The following is an 18,116-nucleotide window of genomic DNA, read 5'->3' as shown; positions in this document are numbered from 1 at the left end:
TATAAACTTGTTCATTACTAAGTATCTATTTTTATGTATCAAAATAGTCCAGTCATTAAATCAAATATTTAAAATGTTGACCTCATTTGTATAATTTCAGATTTCCAAGATTGGTCATAATGGGTTTAAAATCATGATCAACCTCTCTGCCTTTGGTTTCTTTTTCTTTTGAGAAATTTTCCATAACAGTTCTGCTAAAATAATGCTTGGCTCACTGAAAGTCAGAAACTAAGTTTCAACAACCAAGCATACACCAAGACTTAGATTTCATATTTGTAGTCAAAATTGCAGGGGTTCTGGTGCATCCCATGGTGTAATAATGCTGTAAACTAGTACAGATCCTCATCATGGATCCAACAACTGGGGTTGTTCCATGTGGAGAAGAGAAGGCTTTGGGGACATGGAATTGCAGTTTCCCAGTACCTTAAGGGGGCTCATGAAAAGGAGGGAGAGGGACTTTTTATTTGGGCAGATAGCAGCAGGACAAGGAGAAATGGTTTTAAACTGAAAGAGGACAAGTTTAGATGAGATGTTAGAAAGTTCCTTGTTCAGATGGTGAGGCACTGGAACAGGTTGTCCAGAGAAGTTGTGGATGCCCCGTCCCTTGAAGTGTTCAAGGCCAGGCTGAATGGAGCCCTGAGGAACCTGATCCAGTGAATGGTATCCCTGCCCATGTCAGGGGGTTGGAACCTTCCCATTCTATGATTCTGTGATTCTAACTTAATTTTCCTTATTTTTCTTTTACTACCTCACTTGCAAGATTACTTGGAGGTGCAGGAAGAGACAAAGCCAGAAGCTTTGTTTGTTTAGTTGTATGTTTTATCTTTTATGTTTTTCTGCCCAATTTTAACATTAAAATCAGAAGGGACGGGTAACAAGAACATCGTGCTTTCTCACGGACACAGATCCTGATCACAGAACTCTTACCTTTGTACCACTCAAGTTACCTACAGATGGCAGCAAAGATGAAGATTGAAACAATTTAATTAGAGGTTAGACTTTCCCCTTAGCTAACAGTAGATTTTATAAATGCACATAATGAAGAAAAAAAGTTATGTCTTAAAATTTTGTATTACAAATAATTGCAGATCTGCAAAGTCGGCAAATATAAATTGACTTTTAGCAAACAAATATGGAGAAAGAAGAAGCAGCTTCTTGGATGTAGTGCTGGGTTTTGAAAGTGTCCTCTCTTTCCATTAAGAGCTCCTAATGTGTTTTTGGGACCAACAAAGACTCTGCCAAAACTCAGAGATGAGATTGGTTATTACCTGACCTCTGACCAGTCAATAGCCTCAGGACTGACGTTTGGAAAAAGGTTAAAAAGCCTGGCTTGCCTTGTCCTGTTTCACCTAGGGATCAGATGGCTGCCACTGGAGCTTAAAATAGAAATGCAGTATTTTCTTCTGATTTTTTTTGGCCGCAAGTGGTGAGATTCTTTCTCTGTAGTAGTAGTTGGTGTTGGTACTGGTTGACTTGCTCCAGAAGCAAATGTTATACCCATTGTTAATCTTCATATCTGTGGAATTCAATATTCCTTCAGAACTCCTTCTTGAAGAAATTAAAATATCTGAAAGGTCCCTGAAAGTCTCTGGTTTCATGTCCTGACTGTCAGACCATAATGTGTTTTTTCTTCTAGATTCCCTGGTTTTCTTCCAATAAATTTGTTTGGGTCAAGTAATTTTTTGGTCTATTTCTATTTTTTTTCAGGGTCTGTACTGGTGTATGTGTTGTTGAAGTTCTTTGCACTTTTAAATATTCATGTCTATAAGAAAATAATGAGATGGCCTGGACTGCCACAGCTGTTTTACTTGTGTTACAAATGTTCTAATTAATAGTGAAGTAGGTTTTGTTGTTAAATTAATGAGTGAAAATGGCCCCCAGTGATCTGTACCTTTCAAATTGTTAATTAAATTTTTACTGAATTCTTTGAACCCCAGTGGCTTTATGTAAAACACAACAGGTCAAGGAAGATGAAGAGATTTTTCCTGATGATCTGGTGAAGCAGTTGCTCATTAAGCTCTGGAAGGGTGGGAGAAGTTCACTAAGTTGGGCAAAATAAGTTCAGGTCTGGACTCTTCTGCAATGCTAGAGTTAATACCTATATGCATAATAAAAGGATATATCAATCAATGTCTTGTGTGTTTTATGTCCTACTACATCAAGGCTTCATTTACCATTTTTCTTTTTGCCATCAATTGAATGATTTGGTCCTTGTAGTGAGTGAGACTTTTACTTTTTGATGCAGTATTTTCTTCCCATGAGAGTTGTCCTAGATTCTGTAGATGTATGATGTTCAGGTTTAATTTAAGGACTTCTTGTTTATTTGCTGCTTTAACTCTATAACATGATTTCTTATTTACCAGGAGAGATGAGTCTGTTCTCACAGAGTTACTAGTTATCTTCATAGCAGGATCTCTGGCTGCTACCATACTATGGATAATAACAATCCAGCCTCCACTGGCATTACCAGAACAGAACTATTTGTAGCTACATTATTTAATTCAAACATCTTTTCAATGGGTGAGTTTACTCAGTGTACATTCAATCTCTGCTCTAGCAGAGAGCTGGAACATTAATTTCTTTTGCTATTTGTTTTGTGTCACTAGCAATATTGTGGAAGTCAAGAACTGTGTTTTGTCCTCTGTGAAAAATCAATCCAGCTGGACATCAAGTAGCTAAAGCACAGTAATTTTTGAAAGCTGTGGGGTTTAAACACAAACATGTAGGTCTTGGTTTTGATTGTCTTTTGGTGAAATTATGTAATTTCACATTCCTGGCTTCCAAAGACTGTGAGGGCAGGGTATGTACTGCTTGGGGCTTTTGACAGTTTGCCTTGATTAGTGGTAATGTGCCACACTGAACAAAGAAGGCACTTCATTGTGTTATCTTGCTCATCTGCTTTAAAGAGGGATCTTTACCCAAATCTTTCTGGATTCCAAGATGGAGCAGTATCCTCCTCAGATACTTGAACACCCTGACAAGACATGTTTTGTGATATTAAATGCATATTAATTCTTTAACATTTATGAATAGAAAATTTATTTAACCATAGCAAATAAATGTGGCCTGTGTAAAATAGAGATGAGTACAGTAGCAGAATAGAAGAAATTTACTTCCTTAGCATTTTGATGGAATTGCTTTTTAGTTGGAGACATGTAATTTTATTTCCTTAGCTGATGAGGTTTAATTTTTCTAGGGTAGAATATCTTAGTTTAAGAACTGAAATAATTTTCTTTAATTCAATAACTGTGTTAGATAAAGCTAAAATTTGAGTAAACTATTAATATTTTTCTACATGTACCTCTGTGTAGTGCTTATTGTATTGTCTAATTGTACTGATACCAATAAAGTCATCATTTTTATTTTGAAATTTCAACTCTTCTGGCAATTTTTACCATGAAAGAAAAGCTTTCCTAAGCAGTGAAAGCAGTCAGTATTTATTCAAAATCAGAGTTTTAAAGTAATAACAGACATTTGTTCCTGTTGCATATAAACAAGCTCATTGCATTTTGCTTTGGGTGGTTTTGCTTCAGGATCCAGAATCTATTCAAGAAAATATTTCTGCACATTGGTTGAAATGCATTAAGTTGTTACTTCAAAAGTCACATTCTGGAAGGTGAAAACTCTCTTTCCCGTAGCTTGTGTTACTGGAATTTACTGTAAATATGTGAAAGAATTCTTATTTAATAATTGTTTACATTGCTATGTTAGTTGCCAGATAGGGGCTGAAATCTTCTTGGATATTTCAACCAAGCTGTGTTTGAATTACCAGGGGGATGTTTGCTTCCTGTCGATCATGTCCTAGCCCATGCTGGCCCAGGTTCTGCTGGTGAGGGGTTTCATACCCTTACAGGGAATGTTTAAATGTATTTCTTACGCTGACAAATTTAATACCATTAACTCTTCGTTTCAAAAAGGGAGGTTGATTTCTTCAACAGTCTATAATGTTGGTCAAAGAGCTCTCAGGTACAGAACTAAATTCTCAATGAAATTAGTTTAAAAACTCTTTTATTTTCCTATACCGGATTTTAAACATTAAACACCATCCTATAATCAAAGGTGTTGAGGCAACATCCACAGGTGTGTCTTCTGTTCCTCATTCCCTGGCTGTTTTTGTGCAAACTGCTGTAGGCATGTAACAAAAACATGGTACATGCGTCAAGAGAAAGTTTTCACTTGAAAGTGATAGTGTTGGAATTTTTTCCCTCTTTGTTACAACTGCGTGTGAAAGCTGTAGCTCTGTGTGGTTTTCATTTGTAAATGTTGGCAGTGGGTACACTGCAGCTGGGGATGTGAAGGTGTAATTGCTTGCATCATTTTTCACATCATTGTTCAAAACAAAAATTGACCTTTCTGTGTTTCTCTTCCCTCTTCAGGGCACCTTGATGCATCAAGGCTTTTCTATTTTATGGTGTAAAGGTATTCTCAATTTATCTTTTTCCCTTGAATTTCTTCTCAATTTATTTGTTGCTGGCTTTATTAGTAGGGCTTATTAATTCTGTGTGACATAAGCACAGCTGCTATGCTTAATCATGCATTCAAGTTAGCATTTTCATACTTGTAGGTGTACTGGGAAGATGAAATTGCTACTTTCATGCAGCACAATCAGTCCTTGATTAATTTCTCCTGTCATTACTTATAGCAATAATCTGCATTCTTTGTATAGTTCTGCTGCCTTTCACCATGTTCAAGATCTACTGTCATTCATAATGCAGTAGATATATAATTGTGATTAATATGAATGATAAAGAAATAGAGTCTTTCACTTGGAATTTTTCTAGATTAGAAAATTATCCTGTTGGCTATTTGTGACAATTTTTCCTAGGTTTTTGGGTTTTTCTTAAGTAGGTATCAGATTTTATTTTGTATTTTCTCAAAACACAGGGTATCTTAGGGGAATTTAACAGGCATTTTAGAACTGAGTTGTCACTTGCATTTGTGAGTTATTTGGCTTGTCTGTCTTTATCCTAGCTACATGTGATGTCAATCCTGTATTTGCAGCACATTTTCATAAATCAAAGTGTTTCTAATATTAAGGAAGAATACATTTATAAAGCTGCTGCAAAAGGATAATGACTTTTGTCTCTGGGGTGCACCTTGTAAATGTGTCTCTGCCTCTTAGGAAAAAAAGGAAAGGGAGATTAAAAACAATGGGTTCAAGGTGGTGGCATGGGGGAGTGGAGAGCATTGCTGTGCTGTTCACTTCTTTTTGAGGAGCCAGACAGACTCTAGATATTGAATATATCCTGGGACGAAAATCCCTGAGAGATAACACTCCAAGCTTCAGATCAAACCTGCTCTTCCTTCTTGTTGCCACCAGCTTGTTATTTTAATTACCTTGGGAATCCTTAAAATCAGAGGGTTTTGGGAAAGCTGCAAAAAAGCAGGCCTCAGAAACAGCAGAACTGCAATTAGAGCTAAGCTGTAGCCGTAAGATTTGTCAGCAGAAAAGTTATGTGAGATGTAGAAAGCAAGGACAAATAGAACAATGGTCTGTGTATTAAAGCTTGGCTAGAATAACTCCCTAAGTTGCAGAAAACTATATCTAGCAAGATATTAGGAAGTTCTAAGCTTAACAGTGGAGCTCTGTGTGTTGTATTTTTAACACTTGCAAGCAGGTATTGTATTTGAAACAAGCAAGCATTGTTTTAACCAAAGGTATGTGTACTTCTAGTGGCTGGATAAAACTACTGTCAATATGCTTTTGCTTTTTGTGATTGGCCAAAAAACTTTCAAAGTGAGTTGTAACATCACGTTCTGTGGCTGCTGCCGAGGACGTGAGCTGCTGGCATCCTCCCGTTGTCCCAACCATGTAATGAGAGTGATGCTTGGAAAAATAAAGCAGCTTGAGATGTGTTCCACAGCAGTCCCATCCCGTTTGTGTTTCTGTGCATAAACCCATAGCCAGCATTAAACTTGGGGATGTTTGCTTTTTTCCCTACTGATCTTGTCACAGCCCATGCTTACCTAATTTATATTAGTCAGGGGATTCTCTTGCTCTGAATGTCAGAATTGAGCAAATGAGCCCCATTTAGGAGGTGAGAAAGCAGCCAAGGCTTGTCCTGGAATAGATGAAATCCTGTCCTTTTCAACAATGTGTAGAAAGCTCAAGAGTTTAACAGTATCTATTTCAAGTCTGTCTAGAGGGACCCCTTTATAAGCCATCCTGATCAATTCTGGTGGGACACCTTGTTTGCTGAGCCAGCAGAGAGGCTGCAGCAGGGTTTGGCAGTGCAGCAAGCCAGTTGCAGCCATTCCCTCCAGCTCTGAATGCTTTCCAGTTTTTCACTTTAAAAGTCATTGCCACTTGTATGTGTCACTCAGTCAATGAAGGCTAGATCACAGCTGAAGCTCACTGGGTATCTTGGCTCTGTTCCATTCATGGGATTCCATTCATGATTTCTTGATCTTTTTTAAACAGGTTTTGCTAGAAATTGGTAAGTGGAAGTGAGCAAGTAAATTTGAAATGTAGGCTTGTTACCGAACTGATAGATTAGTAGATCAAATATTAGTCATTTATTTTGAAGAAAATAATTATTTTAAAAAGCTCCACAATCTATATGCCTTTTTTAGCTTTCACTTGCTCATGCTTTGTAGTATGTGACCACAGAGCTGTCTTGTAAAATACCCTAAATGCAAAACCTTGGAGTGCTACATTTCTGCCATTAGCATTCTTCCCTAATTAGGTGCATATAGGTATCTCTGTGATTACTTCACTCAGTTTGAACTCCAGTTTCTTTTCAGGTCGAGGGTCAAAGGAGAAAACCAAGGAACCAGGAGATACTTGTGTTTTGGATGGATCCGATACTACTACTACCAAGTTGTCAACCAGCTGGTTGGTGACTTTTCTTGAGTTTTTAAAATCAAGACAGTTTTGGAAATGTGCAACATTGATACCATTGCTTCATTTGTCTCAATTATTGCAGATTAAAAGACAAAACATGTGCACCAAACACCATCTTAGAGGTTTTTATTGGTAATAGCAAAGAATTTTTCACATAGCTTATCAAACCTAAAAGCAGTGATATAAAAAGAATGTAGAAATTTATTGTTAAGATCAGAGCTTCATTACGATTATTGAATATTACCAGTCCAAAACAGTTAAATAAAGTAGTCTCATATTATCTTAACGTGCTGGGCATTATATGTCCATTGCAACTTGTAAAACTGGGTAACAGCCTTTCACATCTCCCTCACTATTTTAGCATAGGCAGAATGTGAAGACAGAATTACAGAAAATACCAAACCATATGCTGGCAACTTGCATATAAAGAGAAAATATTTCTTCATTTTTATGTTTGTAAGGGCAGGGTTTTTGGATTTGGATTTTGTTTCGCTGGATTTCTTGGTGGCGTTCCCAGACTGGCCATAAGCAGGGCAGGGGATGGCTTTGGCTGAAGGAAATTAAACACCAAGGTAACTCTAGGGCAATGTTCTACTTTGTAACTGCTCCTGACCTTCAGCATTACATCTAGCCAGTAGTGTTAAGTCCTTCTTTCACCAGTGGTTCACTTTTGTAGCAAAGGTGTCTGATTTTTGCAGTAAGATAAATGCAGATATACACACAATATACATCAGAAAATACATTTTATAAATAGAGAATCAGTAAAATAAAGCTACAGGCTTTTTCATACTTGCAGCTATTCAAACCTATAGTAATTATATCTTATGCATTCAGACCCTACTGGAGGTTCTAATTTGATCCACAATTGCTGATAAAATTTAGTGGCTAATTTCAATTTGTGGGGAGAAATACTTGATATACAAAGTGAGGAAGGTGTCATGCTTTTCCATCTGTCCCACTCAACACTCAGGCAGTCAGAGCATTTACCAGTGAGTGGGAGAATTGGCATTCTGAAGGCAGGACTTGAATTTTTTGGTCCGTAACTCTTGAGTTCTTAAATGTGTGGTTTGAATCAGGCTGGTCCTCTCCTCCTCCAGGTGAGTACACTGAGTCACTCACAGAGAACAGTGTTCTCCCACCTTCATGAGTGCTGCATGAGCTTTTAACTTCTGCAGTTGCTCTTGTTAAACATCTCCAAGTGGAATAAAAGCTTCATTTCTGCTTCAGTGGGAACCATGCCCACCTACTTCCTCACCTCAGGAAAATAAAATGCACTTTTATTTTGAGTTATCCTGACAACCCCACCTGGAGTACTTTGTCCAGGTGTGAGGGTCCCAGTGCAAGAAGGATGTTGACCTGTTGGAGTGAGTCCAGAGAAGGGTCACTAAGCTGATCTCAAATCTGGAGCATCTCTCCTGTGAAGACAGGCTGAGAGAGCTGGGGCTGTTCAGCCCAGAGAAGATAAGGTGCCAGGAAGACCTTACAGTACCTGAGGGGCTACAGGGGAGCTGGAGAGGGATCTCTGACTAAGGTATGAGATGATAGGACAAGAGGAAATGGCCTTAAGATGGAAGGAAGGTTAGATTAGATATTGGAGAGAAATTCTTTACTGTGAAGGTGGTGAGACACTGGAATGGGATGGCCAGAGAAGTTGTAGGCTCCCCATCCCTGGAGATGTCCAAGACTGGGCTAAATGGGGCTATGAGTAACCTGGTCTAGTGGAAGATGTCCCTGCCCATGTCAAGGGGTTTGGGACTAGATGATTTTTAAGGTCCTTTTGAACCCAAGCCATTCTATGATTGTATGATTTGATAACAATCTTTGTTTCCTGTAAATCTTAAGATTTCTTAGCTAAACCAAAATATTAGTTGTGCCCAAGAATCATGCCTGAAACCCTCCCTCGTACTCACAAGGCAGGTGTGAACCATGGACAAAAGAGGCTGAGAAAGGGAAAGTATTCTGGGAAGTGTGGTAACTCTAAAAACTAAATTACCATTGTTCTTCATGTCTCAGTGTGCAATTTTCCTGAGCAATGTACAAAAATAACAAGCTAGAACTACCTTATTGGCTGAAAATACGGAGAATACTGGGAAAGCCATCCTGAGAAATTGTCCAGTTATTACATAGCACAAATTTATTTTTTTTATTATCAAACTCTGAAAATTACATGTTTTATCATAGCACTGCAATCTTCAGGCTGCATTTAGCCTTCAAGCTTTCATAAACCTCTGAACAAGTCTGGACACAAAGGATTATTTTCTCTGGAGTAACTGCCTTCTCTGGGGAGCTCTGATGTTGGGTCAGGCTTTGAGCTCAATAGGCACTGAGTGGAGCATGCAGGGAACCTCTGCATCCCACACACATTCACCCTTCACATTGGGTGTGGGATTTATTTCCTTATGCCAGTTTGTTTTCTTGTGTGAGAGAAAGAGGCCTTATCACCAATTCTTGCTGTTACTTTTTAATATTCAAATCCACATTCCACACTGGATAGTAATGCTGTGTGAACAAGCAAGATTTAAGAGATCCTAAAATTTTCACTTCTATAATATATGGGGAGATTTGTATATATGATTTTTTAGTGATTATTTGCAAGAGCCATACCAGCCAGTGAAAATTTATGAATGCTTTCTAGGCCATTTCTTCTGCAAAATTCTCTACTGGGTTGCAGATAATTGGAGGGGAAAGAAAAAAAAAGGTTGGGTTTTTTTTTGTAGAAAAATCTTTGCATTTCAAGTGCTGGAGGAGAACATGACTATGGCACTTTGAAATTCTTTCCATCACTGAAGAATACACTGTCTTGCACAAAATCATGTTTAGATTTGAACCTGGATTTCATGACTTTTGGTTCTCTGTTCTACTCATTAGCTGGGTTTTTTTCATAGGGGTAAATGAAATACAGAAAGCTTTGAGGAATATTATATTGAAAAGTATGCATTTGGAGCTTCAATGAGACTGGAAATTTTTAATATGCTGAAAAATTCTAAGCTGAAAATAATCCATTTTTATTATAAAGCTTTGAACAGTTTTGCAGAGATAGGTGTTGAGATTTGCATTATGGAGTATATCCTGTTAAGGTACTTATTCAAGCCCATTAAAATGTTCACTGATTTCAGAAGGCTTTGGATGATTCCCATACTTACCAACTTGTAAAAATGCTGTCATTACAGAACTCAAGTTTTGACTGTAGAAATTTCAGTTTGACAACCTGATTGGCAAAGTCTTTAATACAACACTTTATATACACAGTGGTTTACAAAATACATTCCCCAGACTTAAGGATTTCATCATTCTTATTTATGGAAATTATAACTTTCTGCATAGAATTGCAAACTTCACAATGAAAAGGCATATTTCAATCTTTATTTTCTAGTATTTCTCCCCTTTATCAAACTTGGATGTTTTGTGAATGTTTATATAAAGCATAGAATACACCAAAACCACATAAAGCTATATCTCCTCTGTATATTCCTAAACAGTCTTATTATTAAGTTATTTCTTATAAACCCTTGAAACACAAATACTTCCGTTTTTAATTTAAGAGGTGTTTATTTTCAGGTAAATAGCATTCACGTAGGTTTCCCCCTCTGCCTTGAAGTACTATTGCACTGATTATTATGTGTATTTTTCAAGGAACCTCTCATTTTTTAGTGAACTGATCTTTGTCAAGACAAGGAAAATACATTGAAATGGGCCTGTAACACTCCAATCTGTGGGAGAGACCATAATCAGCTGCAGGAACACTGTGGTTCTCAATATACAATGAAGAAAAAAGAAAAACAGCATGAGCACTTTCGTGTCTGCTTCCCATGGGCATGGAAAACCTATTAGTTAACAGGTTAATGAAATTAGTAGTCCAGATGGGAATAGTGATATCATGCTTTGCCAGGTTAACTTTCAGTTAGTTTCACGTGCAGTGCAGATTAGGGGTTCTGTATAATCTGAATAAAAGCCCTGAGTTCCATTGTGGCACCTAGAATGTCCTGTGATACGGGACCAACATGGCGGCCTGCAGGAACTCCGGTGAGCGGGGGCAAAAATGGCGACCCCCGCGCAGTCATGTGACAGGGGGAAAATATGGCGGCCCCGCGCAGTCATGTGACAGGGGAAAATATGGCGGCCCCACGCAGGCAGGTGGGGGCACGCAATGACGGGGGGCGGGGGAACGCGACAGCACCACGAGATGAGCATGCGGCAAGGCCACGTGATGACGCAATGATGGCAGGGGAGGGGGATCGCGTGAACCTGGGGGAGGTGTGTCACGTGGCCGGAAGGGCGAGGCCATGTGACTCTTCGGGGTCACGTGGCCCTGAAGGCTTGTCCACATGACGCTGGGGCCACGTGGCCCGAGGGCGGGGCCATGTTTGTATTGGCACCTCCAGGTGGGTTTGTATAACTCAAAATCACATTTTGGAAATACTCCTAAGACAGCAGCAAAGAACGTCTGTTTTCCAGTTTAACTATTTTCAACTGGTTTTAACTGGTTTTTCTATTTATTCTGAAATATTTGGATGTTTTTCCCTCTGTTTCAATTGCAGATGAGGTGTTTGCCCTTCAACTCGGTCCAAGGCAAGCAGTGCTGTTGATAGGGTGGCATGGAGTTCATGAGGAGAGCTTGCTGGAGTCATGTATATTGTCAGCAGCCGGAGCTGTGGTTCAGAGTATTAGCAGAAAGACATCTATTCAAAGAAGCAGAGCCATACTCTATCCTAAAGGTACAAGTTCACACTCCGCAGGAATCTGCCCCTAAGGCTTTATCTCCACATAAATCCTCACTCAATGCGATGGAGTGTTTTCCCAAAAGAGTGATGATACTTCAGGATGTAAAAACCACCCCCTCTTCTTAAAAACTGTGAAAGATACTCTGCAGAAGCATACCCAGTCTTGCATTATAAATTTTTTAACCATTGTTAAATGTTTTCTTTATCTAATTCCAGTTCACCACCTAATTACCTCTACCTTTTAAATATAATAATGCATCCTTGAGGCACATTAAAACTTTCACTTAACGCTGGGATTTGTGCATGGGGATTTGTGCATTGTGGACATCAGCTTGCTCAGAGCAGAGTAACCTGGTGTCTGGCACTCACTCTCTAAAGCTGGGTTTGAGGGTTTGTGTGCTCTGGCCCTGCTGGTGGTCTGGTTCATCAGCAGGACCTTTCTCCTGGCAGAGGGCTGTGCCTTCAGTCCCAGTCCCACAGTTTCACAAAAGTGTTCAAATGGAACTGTAATTTAATTTACCTTTATGCTGTGTTAATTGTGAGCCCTCTTTTCTTCAAGGGTGAAATTGCTGATTTTGAGAAGGAGATAAATTCCCTTGATTGTACTCTTTCAAGTCTTCTGGTAACAGCCCACAGGGGAGGGACCCAACATTGCTTCTCCAGGATGGAGCCAAGGTCTGTTTGTGAGCTGGACTGGATCTGCAGCTGAAGGAACAACTTCTTGTGCCAAGGCTATCAGCCTGCCCTCTCAGTAACAAGGCTCTGGGAGTAGTGTGTTAGCATAACTTGGCAATCACAGGCATGCTTCAGGCAAGCAAAAATGCTATTTCAGACTATTCTTGAGCACCTTTCTAATACTCTCACTGTCATGTCTTATTGCAGACACTTCTTTTAGAGGTGAGCACAGCAGCTTGGAAAGAAACGGGGAATGAAGCAAAATAAACCAGACCTAAGGTTCTTTTTACCTAAAATTTCTGACTTTGTGAATTTTGGTTTGCATTAGGCCTTGTCTGTGACAACAGCTGCCTCTTAGCCTCTATGAGCAAAGTGTATTTGGCTGAGCCCACTCGCCAAGGCTCATACACTTCTGCTGTAGTCAGACTTCTGAGCGTGAACGGACACATGAAAAGGGAAATGGCAGGCAAGGTAAAGTGCCTTTTCCTTCCCCCATGCATTCCAAAATCCTGTGCTGTTGCCAGTTCAGTAGGACAACAAGTGATCACAGGATTCAGAAGATTACAAAAGCCAACTCATCTATCAGGTGCCATGGAAGAAAACAAAAAAGAGTCTGCTCACCCCTCTGGTGCCAGTTTACTGCTGAGGGTAGAGCTTCAGCATCTTGAACAGCCAGTGGCAAGAGGCAGCATCTCATGCAAACTGTAAGGTCATGGATACAACAATAAATCTGTAAGGATTTCAGTAGCAAGGCCTTTCTTGTTTCCCTAAGGCTGGTCATGTTGCTAAATCTGATCTGAAATCTGTTGTAAATTATGCTTTCCTAAGCCCTTTTCCAACCTCCACAAACTTTCTGCAAAGCGAGATGGGGATTTAACCACTGTTCTGCTTTTTCAAGCTTGCCTCAGGATTAATATTATAAAAATCAAATAGGAAAGTAATGAAAGTACATCTTCTTGGCAAGGTACATCTCTGGGGAATAGTCAGCTAATGCCAAGATTAAATTCAAAGCTGATACATGCATGATAAGTCTGGATAATACAATTTACAAAATTATACCATATTTTAAAATCGGGCTCTGATGCATTTTGTGTGCCTGCCTTCTCTGGGAGATGAGTCTCTTGTGAACCACTCAGATACCAAAGTCCTTCTTTCCAGCAGCTAGACACTGTATGTGGTTATGTCAGCTGAGCAGGCCATTAAATTTCTACCTAGGAATAGTAGGCTGTTACATCCACTGGTATATTTGGACTGGCAATTGTTACTAATGTCCCTAATACTTTCATCATAGCTAGCATTCCATGAGTAAAGATACAAATCTAGCTCTGAATATAACTAATTTCCTGCTATGATGCATGAATATGTTTGTGGGAACTTAGATGACAATGTTCATTCCCATTGCAGGTGTCTTTAATGGGTAGCCATATAAAGATACAAAGGTAATTATCTTTCATATCTTGCAGTACTTCTCTGAAGTGCATTTGCAGGGTAGCTGAAGAATCTTTCATAAAACTGTTCATTTAGAACAATAATAATGAATGTTAAAGGTGAACTCTCGTTCAAATATGAAATTGCTGATTTGCAGAAGGAATGATTCATCTGCTAATCTTTATGTAAGGTCCAAATGATAATGTATTGCTTTATAGGTGGACTTTTCAGGCTTGCTGCAGAAATCTCCAGCAGGAATACAGGTTTAGATGAAAAGAACAAGTAATAATTCTTGATAAAATTATTTAGACTTTACATTATAATTTTTATGGGACTCTTTCTATAAAAATCAGGCTTCATTTTTGTCTTCTGTGAGATTTTTCAATAAAGTAATTACAGTTTTTAGGTTTCTTTTTATGGTCATATACCTTGGAGACTAAGTGTAGGAGAATCGTTTGCAAGGTTAGTGCAGGGGGTAATCTTTCCCAATGAATTACAGCTGCACTGATTACAGAGGAGTGGAAACAGCCTTGCTTGCCCAATGAAGATGGGTGTTATAAAAGAGTGGGCTAGCTGGACGCAAGCTGTAGTTGGAGCTTGAGACTCAGAGTCTGCTGCAGTTTGGGATGGAGTTCCCTGGCTGTGCTGAGAGGAGGAAGGGACGTGGGGTCGTGCAAGGGACAGACAAGGTAAGATGTGTGAGGGACAGATGGGGTTAGGCAGCCAGGTAAGGGACAGCTTGGGAATGAGCCAGTCATGCAGAGAGGAGAGGAGTTAGTGCTGTGTGAAGCAGCTAATGAGGAGAGGAGACAGAGTTGTGTGGAGCTGTCTATGAGGAAAGGAGTCAGAGTTGCCTGAGAGAAGTCTGCAGAAGAGAAACAGCATGAAAGGTTTTTAGTAAAGGACTGATGATAGTGTTAATCCAGTCTGTCTCGACATAATTGCCACAAGTAAGTCCAAGTGATTTGATGGAAAATTAAAGGGATTCTGTATGAACTGGCCTGAAGTTCCAGAGCTCTGGAAAGGGCTTTTGTGCAGAGCACCTGGCTCTGTATCAGAGGTTTTGTGTGATCCAGAGCAGGCAGCAGCTGGTACCCAAGTGCAGCCCTGCAGGCCATAGGATGCAGACAGGACATGTTGGATGTGGGAGCCTGGCTCTGGGCAGAGCTTGGTGGCTCCACACTCTCCCTCCCTGCCAGCCAGGAGGTGCAGGAGCAGTCCTAGTCAAGCCTGGGGTACCAAGCTGTTCCTACTGTGACCACAGCTGATGCTCACCTGGGTTTAGGCGGAGTCACCAGCATCCCACAGAGCTGCCCAGCCCCTGTTTATCTGGTGAGCAGATAAACCCACAACCCCTGGGGCAGGCATCACCTCCACCACCTGCAGCCTGCACACGGCAGCACGCTCTCACCTTTGGTAGAGCATGGGGGTCCCTTTAGCTCTGTCCTATCCCAGGAACTCCTCCCAGCCACAGCAATGTTCCACTCACTCTCCATAGCTTTTTCCAAGGCTCCACTGATGCTCTTCCCATCTCATTGCAGCTCCCAGACAACTCCTCTGGATAATGTCTGTGTAAATGGAAGCAGCCACAGACTCTCTCTGATAAGGTAAATGTGATTGTTTTGCTTTTAGGTTTAGTACAGGCAACTCATTCCCTGAGCTGCATAGGGACACATGTTTGTCTGTGGCATGTCTTTTGAAAACATTGGCATGCTTTGTTACTGCTCTGGTTTGAAAATCAATAGCTTTTACCTGGGAATTATGGAATGTTTTCCATTTTCTCAAAAGAGGCTCCAACAATATTGGTAATTATTGACCCTACAGCATATCAGATGATCTCCCTAGGCTTCAGCTTTTCGTTATGAAAAAGTGAGAGCAATGCAAAGCTCCTGATAGTGAAGGACAGCGGACTGTGGCTGACTTTTTGCTTGCTGACAGGTCTGTTGACTTCACCAGAACTAACCTTCCCCAAAAACATTACCTTTGGATGGAGATTGTTTGTTTCAAGAATGTCTGTGTATCTGAAAGGAATAATAGTACACCGAGTAGAATTAAGATAAGGCTGCACTTAGAACAAACATAGCTGAGATTTCAGCTGGGGTGAAATTGTCTTGATGCCAGAATAAACACTCTAGTTTTACTTTGGCCTTCCTTTGGAAAAACTAGCTGCACACGCATGGCTGCCAGCTTCTGTTGGCTGAGTTGACACGCTTCTTACAAATACAGATTTAACTCAGCCAGTGATTACAACAGACTTTCTTTGCCTTTTTATGGTTGTTTTGTATTTCTCTGTGTCTAGCTCAGCCTACTCCAAATAATGTCATCACAACCTGAGAAACAAACTTTGTGTTTCTGGGCATCCTTTACAATTTCTTGAAAGAGTGTGGCACTGATGTTTTTATGCTTGAGAGGTGCTAAACCCATGACTTCTGGTTAATTATTGAAAGCTGATAGCATCAATAAAGAATTATGCTGATAAGTATTAGAGCAGCCTGCTTTCCCTCACAAGAAATATGTTTTTCTTAATTACCTTCCTCCAAGATTTATCCATACTCAGCTTCTTTGAAGGTGTTATTAAAGAATCAGACATCATTTATGCTTGGAATAATTATTTACCAAAATCTTCACCATATTTAAGCAGAAGGGTGTTCATATTTCCAAAAAAAGTTGTCTCCAGGATTATTAGCATTGGATTAGCAGAGCAAGAAAGCACAGCCTATGTCTCTATACATGATGTTTGTTTTTTGCTGCAAACCAACCTAATCTCAGGACTGTTTTGTTTCTTCATGGGAAGCTTTGCAGAGGGCAAATAGGATAATGTCCTGAGTCTGTGAGAGACAGCATAATAATACCACAGACTTGCAGCCAGCCTCAACTTCTGTTATTCCTGGGTCAAAGCAAGGTGCCGGGGTGCTAGAGTGCTGCTCTTGTTGCTTTTTGTCTGCCACCACTTCCTTGCCACAACAGTCATTGCTGCTCTTCAGCACCTGGTAAGGTGTGGTCAGGTCTGCACTGTTTGGCACCACTTGTTGTGACCCCAGCACAGCTGCTAGGAGCACTGACACCATGAAATTCCCTCTGTAGTCACAAAATTCCCTAAGGAGGGTTTAATAGAGCAAGTACCAGAGCAGTATCACTCCTAGAGTCTGTGTTTTGTATTTGTGGTAGTGTGGATCCTCTCTGTGTCTGAGTTCATAGCACAGCTGCGTAGCTCTGGGATATAAATGTTCATTGCTTAAACATAATTGAAAATTTTTATATAGTTGTGATTTTATTTAGTGTAACTACCAGGAGTTGGCTCTGGTTCCAGTGTTGGTGGATGAGACCTGTGGGGCTGCATCACATGAATGAGGTTGTCTGCAACACCAAGCAGCACATCAGCTGTTTGCAGGGGGGGAGTTTGTGTTTTCTGTATCCAGAAAGTGAACCTGTTGGTCCACACATCAGCTTTCTGGAAAACTCCAACACCTTACCTCATGGCTCATAGCAAAATAATTTTAATATCAGCTGGGAGGGTTGTGTATCTTCCTACACTTGCTATGAATGTTTCAAGCAACATACAACCATTTTTCCTAAACAAAATCCATTTCCAGTTTGCGGTTTTTTTTGTTTGTTTGTTTGTTTTTTACTATTCCTAGACTGAAAATTACTTTAAATATTCTTAGGGAACTCAAATGACAATAGGACTGCCTGTCAGAAAATTAGCCCCAAGGTGTTTCCATATTTAACAGCTAGTAGGTATGAAGAGAGGGTGAAAGCTACTTTAATTTTTTGACAGAATTGCTTTTCAAGAAGTTTAAAAACTTGCTTAGAGGCCAGTTGAAAAGTTTGCTTAAGGAGGCAGGAGAGGAAGGGAGAAGGGAAGGCCTCTAGTTCATGACATGAATTTAGTTCATTAAACTTCAGAGTAATTACATTTTTGTTTGCCAAATGCAGAAACAACCCATCTCTCTTAGCTGACAGCAGAATCCAGAAAAGAGCGTTGAAATACAAAAAGTACAGAGCCAAGGAATAGTTTATTGTGCTGCAGCACACTTGTCCTGTGTGTTTATGGAAAATATTAGTGGAAGAATGTGTTCTAAAATATATTAAGAAAAAGAAGGTTCTTACATTTCAGAACCATTTCATGCAGTTCCTATATGGCACAGAACTTTGTCAGGAGTTGTATTTCTCCTATAACTAGACAAGTCATCTCTGCTTTCTGGTGCAGAGGGCATAACAAAAGCTTTACTATCACTTCCTTACATGCCTACGTCAGCTCTTTGAGTGTTGTATCCTAAATTCCAAGTTGACATGTGCTTTTGAACCAGGCAGATGGAATTGAAGCACTATGTATGTGTTAACAGAATTTGGTGGTAGCTGTTCATTTTACTGAAAGCAGGTTCTTCATTCTGCTGGAAGTTTGCTCCATGGCATTTCCAACAGAGTCTGAAATTTGCTTCCGGGCT

This window comes from Cinclus cinclus, chromosome 7 (assembly GCF_963662255.1).
Source record: "Cinclus cinclus chromosome 7, bCinCin1.1, whole genome shotgun sequence".
NCBI classification, from domain to species: Eukaryota; Metazoa; Chordata; class Aves; order Passeriformes; family Cinclidae; genus Cinclus; species Cinclus cinclus.
The sequence above is the reverse complement of the archived record's forward strand: the minus strand, read 5'-3'. Positions refer to the sequence as shown.